The sequence below is a fragment of the Hyla sarda genome, chromosome 2 (genome assembly GCF_029499605.1).
Source record: "Hyla sarda isolate aHylSar1 chromosome 2, aHylSar1.hap1, whole genome shotgun sequence".
Taxonomy (NCBI): domain Eukaryota; kingdom Metazoa; phylum Chordata; class Amphibia; order Anura; family Hylidae; genus Hyla; species Hyla sarda.
Genome location: NC_079190.1, coordinates 411,415,263 through 411,421,262, shown reverse-complemented (window position 1 = coordinate 411,421,262; position 6,000 = coordinate 411,415,263).

The following is a 6,000-nucleotide window of genomic DNA, read 5'->3' as shown; positions in this document are numbered from 1 at the left end:
ATCCACACGAGAACAAAAGTAGACTGCACTCACCAGGGAATAGCTTCAACTTCTTTATTGTGCTTAAAGAGGTTATCCAGGAATAAACTTTTATTTATATATAAACTGGCTCCAGAAAGTTAAATAGATTTGTAAATTACTTAGGATTAATCAAAAAATCTTAATCCTTTCAGTACTTCAGGAACCGCCCAGTTTAGAAACAAATCCCCATAGAAAACCTCTTCTAAACTGGGCGGTTCCCGAGACACGTGTCATCAGAGAGCACTTAGACAGAAAAGAACAACCTTAACTTCACAAGCTCATAAATACTGAAAGGATTAAGATTTTTTAATAGAAGTCATTTACAAATCTGCTTAACTTTCTGGAGCCAGTTGATATATAAAAAAAAGTTTTTTTTCCTGGATAACCCCTTTAACCCTTTCCCGACCTATGACATACCTGTACGTCATGGGTGGCAAGGTGTTCCCGACCCATGACATACAGGTACGTCATGAACATTTTTGCCGCTACTCGCGGCATCCCGCAGCGCCCTGTAAGATGGTGGCAATCACTGATAGCCAGCCATCTTACCATGCGACCACGGGGGGTTTCAAACCCCACCCCCCCAGCGATCGCTGCTATCAGCTGGTCAAATCTGACTAGCTGATAGCAGCGTTTCGCTATGAAAATACTTAGCAGCGCGGTGTGAGTCCCGATCACGGGGATCGGGACACACACCGCTCTGCTAAGTGTCCCTGACCCGTCCCCCGGCGTCACTTACCGTCCATGCGGCGTCCCGAGCGGTCCCGGAGCGAGCGGCGTCCTCCAGGCGGTCCCGGCGGCGCTGCGTCCCAGCGGTGAGTTTCCGGCAGCAGTGTGGCATCTTCATTGGCAGCAGTGAGATCGCCGTAAAGCGATCTCACTGCTGCCTCTGGGAGTTTCAAAACTGCAACTCCCAGCATGCCCAGACAGCCTTTGGCTTTCTGGGCATGCTGGGAGTTGTAGTTTTGCAACATCTAGAGGTCCCCAGTTTGGAGACCACTGTATAATGGTCTCCAATCTGTGCTCTTCCAGATGTTGCAAAACTTCAAATCTCAGCATTCTCAGTCTGTCCAGGCATGCTGGGAGTTGTAGTTCTGTAACATCTGGAAGAGCACAGATTGGAGACCATTATACAGTGGTCTCCAAACTTTGGACCTCCAGATGTTGCAAAACTACAACTTCCAGCATACCAGACTGCCCAAGCATGCTGGAAGTTGTAGTTCGGCAACATCTGATCCTTCAGATATTGCCGAACTACAACTTCCAGCATGCCTGGAAAGTCTGGGCATGCTGGGAGTTGTAGTTTTGCAACAACTGGAGATACACTAGTTGGGAAACATTGTCCGTTTCCTACCTCAGTGCCTCCAGCTGTTGCAATTGTTGCAAAACTATAACTCCCAGCATGCACTGACAGACCATGCATGCTGGGAGTTGTAGTTTTGCAACAGCTGGAGGCACACTGGTTTGGAAACACTAAGTTTGGTTGCAAAAAACTTGAAAGTTTATTACTTTGTGTTTCCAAACCAGTGTGCCTCCAGCTGTTACATAGTTACATAGTTACATAGTTAGTATGGTTGAAAAAAGACATACGTTCATCAAGTCCAACCAGGGAATTGAAGGGAAGGGTGTAAGGGGATAAGGGAAAGGGATGTAGTTTTATCATTCTGCATAAGCATTAATGTTATTTTGTTCCAGGAATGTATCTAACCCTGTTTTAAAGCTGTTAATTGTTCCTGCTGTGACCAGTTCCTGAGGTAGACCGTTCCATAAATTCACAATCCTCACGGTAAAGAAGGCGTGTCGCCCCTTTAGACTAAACCTTTTCTTCTCCAGACGGAGGGAGTGCCCCCTCGTCCTTTGGGGGGGTTTAACCTGGAACAGTTTTTCTCCATATTTTTTGTATGGGCCATTTATGTCACGATGCCGGCTGGCGGGTAGTGGATCCTCTGTGCCAGAGAGGGATTGGCGTGGACCGTGCTAGTGGATCGGTTCTAAGTCACTACTGGTTTTCACCAGAGCCCGCCGCAAAGCGGGATGGTCTTGCTGCGGCGGTAGTGACCAGGTCGTATCCACTAGCAACGGCTCAACCTCTCTGGCTGCTGAAGATAGGCGCGGTACAAGGGAGTAGACAGAAGCAAGGTCGGACGTAGCAGAAGGTCGGGGCAGGCAGCAAGGATCGTAGTCAGGGGCAACGGCAGGAGGTCTGGAACACAGGCTAGGAACATACAAGGAACGCTTTCACTGGCACAATGGCAACAAGATCCGGCAGGGAAGTGCAGGGGAAGTGAGGTGATATAGGGAAGTGCACAGGTGAAGACACTAATTGGAATCACTGCGCCAATCAGCGGCGCAGTGGCCCTTTAAATCGCAAAGACCCGGCGCGCGCGCGCCCTAGGGAGCGGGGCCGCGCGCGCCGGGACAGGACCGAGGGAGAGCGAGTCAGGTACGGGAGCCGGGGTGCGCATCGCGAGCGGGCGCTACCCGCATCGCGAATCGCATCCCGGCTGGAAGCAGAATCGCAGCGCCCCGGGTCAGTGGATCTGACCGGAGCGCTGCAGCGGAGAGAGTGTAGCGAGCGCTCCGGGGAGGAGCGGGGACCCGGAGCGCTCGGCGTAACAGTACCCCCCCCCCTTGGGTCTCCCCCTCTTTTTAGGGCCTGAGAACCTGAGGAGCAGACTTTTATCTAGGATGTTGTCCTCAGGTTCCCAGGATCTCTCTTCAGGACCACAACCCTCCCAGTCCACTAGAAAAAAAGTTTTCCCTCTGACCTTTTTAGAGGCTAAGATCTCTTTGACAGAGAAGATGTCCGAGGAGCCGGAAACAGGAGTGGGAGGAACAGATTTGGGAGAAAAACGGTTGAGGATGAGTGGTTTAAGAAGAGAGACGTGAAAGGCATTAGGGATACGAAGAGAAGGAGGAAGAAGAAGTTTGTAAGAGACAGGATTAATTTGACACAAAATTTTGAAAGGACCAAGATAGCGTGGGCCCAACTTGTAGCTAGGGACACGGAAGCGGACATATTTAGCGGAGAGCCATACCTTGTCTCCAGGGGAAAAAACGGGAGGAGCGCATCTTTTTTGGACACAAAGAAAAATCCAGCTCCGGCAGGAGAGGAGGATTTACGGATAAAGCCCTTTTTTAAATTTTCCTGGACATACTCAGACATGGCAAGAGTCTCTGGGGCAGAGAGAGGATAAATTCTGCCCCGGGGTGGAGTAGTACCCGGGAGGAGGTCGATAGGGCAATCATAAGGCCTGTGAGGAGGTAGAGTCTCAGCTTGTTTTTTGCAGAAAACATCCGCGAAGTCCATATAGGCCTTAGGGAGACCGGTTACTGAGGGAACCACAGAGTCACGGCAAGGGTTACTGGGAACCGGTCTTAGACAGTCCTTGGAACAAGAGGGCCCCCAACTCTTGATCTCCCCAGTGGACCAATCCAGGGTTGGGGAATGGAGTTGAAGCCAGGGAAGTCCAAGGAGAATTTCCGAGGTGCAATTGGGGAGGACCAAAAGTTCAATCCTCTCGTGATGAGATCCGATGCTCATTAGAAGGGGCTCCGTGCGGAAGCGTATGGTACAGTCCAATCTTTCATTGTTTACACAATTGATGTAAAGGGGTCTGGCGAGACTGGTCACTGGGATGTTGAACCTGTTGACGAGAGAGGCCAAAATAAAATTTCCTGCAGATCCAGAGTCCAAGAAGGCCACGGTAGAGAAGGAGAAGGCAGAGGCAGACATCCGTACAGGCACAGTAAGACGTGGAGAAGCAGAGTAGACATCAAGGACTGTCTCACCTTTGTGCGGAGTCAGCGTACGTCTTTCCAGGCGGGGAGGACGGATAGGACAATCCCTCAGGAAGTGTTCGGTACTAGCACAGTACAGGCAGAGGTTCTCCATGCGGCGTCGTGTCCTCTCTTGAGGTGTCAGGCGAGACCGGTCGACCTGCATAGCCTCCACGGCGGGAGGCACAGGAACAGATTGCAGGGGACCAGAGGAGAGAGGAGCCGAGGAGAAGAAACGCCTCGTGCGAACAGAGTCCATATCTTGGCGGAGCTCCTGACGCCTTTCGGAAAAACGCATGTCAATGCGAGTGGCTAGGTGAATAAGTTCATGTAGATTAGCAGGAATTTCTCGTGCGGCCAGAACATCTTTAATGTTGCTGGATAGGCCTTTTTTAAAGGTCGCGCAGAGGGCCTCATTATTCCAGGACAATTCTGAAGCAAGAGTACGGAATTGTACGGCATACTCGCCAACGGAAGAATTACCCTGGACCAGGTTCAACAGGGCAGTCTCAGCAGAAGAGGCTCGGGCAGGTTCCTCAAAGACACTTCGGATTTCCGAGAAGAAGGAGTGTACAGAGGCAGTGACGGGGTCATTGCGGTCCCAGAGCGGTGTGGCCCATGACAGGGCTTTTCCGGACAGAAGGCTGACTACGAAAGCCACCTTAGACCTTTCAGTGGGAAACAGGTCCGACATCATCTCCAGATGCAGGGAACATTGGGAAAGAAAGCCACGGCAAAACTTAGAGTCCCCATCAAATTTATCCGGCAAGGATAGGCGTAGCCCAGGAGCGGCCACTCGCTGCGGAGGAGGTGCAGGAGCTGGCGGAGGAGATGACTGCTGAAGCTGTGGTAGTAACTGTTGTAGCATAACGGTCAGTTGAGACAGCTGTTGGCCTTGTTGCGCTATCTGTTGTGACTGCTGGGCGACCACCGTGGTGAGGTCAGCGACAACTGGCAGAGGAACTTCAGCGGGATCCATGGCCGGATCTACTGTCACGATGCCGGCTGGCGGGTAGTGGATCCTCTGTGCCAGAGAGGGATTGGCGTGGACCGTGCTAGTGGATCGGTTCTAAGTCACTACTGGTTTTCACCAGAGCCCGCCGCAAAGCGGGATGGTCTTGCTGCGGCGGTAGTGACCAGGTCGTATCCACTAGCAACGGCTCAACCTCTCTGGCTGCTGAAGATAGGCGCGGTACAAGGGAGTAGACAGAAGCAAGGTCGGACGTAGCAGAAGGTCGGGGCAGGCAGCAAGGATCGTAGTCAGGGGCAACGGCAGGAGGTCTGGAACACAGGCTAGGAACATACAAGGAACGCTTTCACTGGCACAATGGCAACAAGATCCGGCAGGGAAGTGCAGGGGAAGTGAGGTGATATAGGGAAGTGCACAGGTGAAGACACTAATTGGAATCACTGCGCCAATCAGCGGCGCAGTGGCCCTTTAAATCGCAAAGACCCGGCGCGCGCGCGCCCTAGGGAGCGGGGCCGCGCGCGCCGGGACAGGACCGAGGGAGAGCGAGTCAGGTACGGGAGCCGGGGTGCGCATCGCGAGCGGGCGCTACCCGCATCGCGAATCGCATCCCGGCTGGAAGCAGAATCGCAGCGCCCCGGGTCAGTGGATCTGACCGGAGCGCTGCAGCGGAGAGAGTGTAGCGAGCGCTCCGGGGAGGAGCGGGGACCCGGAGCGCTCGGCGTAACAATTTATATACTTATATACGTTTATCATATCCCCCCTTAAACGTCTCTTCTCAAGACTAAACAATTGTAACTCCTTTAATCGCTCCTCATAGCTAAGATGTTCCATGCCCCATATTAGTTTAGTCGCGCGTCTCTGCACCCTTTCCAACTCCGCAGTGTCCCTTTTATGAACAGGCGACCAAAACTGAACAGCATATTCCAGGTGAGGCCGTACCAATGCTTTATAAAGGGGGAGTATTATGTCCCTGTCCCTTGAGTCCATGCCTCTTTTGATACATGACAATATTCTGCCGGCTTTGGAAGCAGCAGCCTGACATTGCATGCTATTCTGTAGTCTATGATCTACAAGTACACCCAGATCCTTATCTACTAGTGACTCTGCCAGTTTAATCCCCCCTAAGACATACAACGCATGCAGGTTATTAGTACCCAGATGCATAATTTACATTTATCCACATTGAACCTCATTTGCCAAGTGGATGCCCAGACACTTAGTCTATCCAA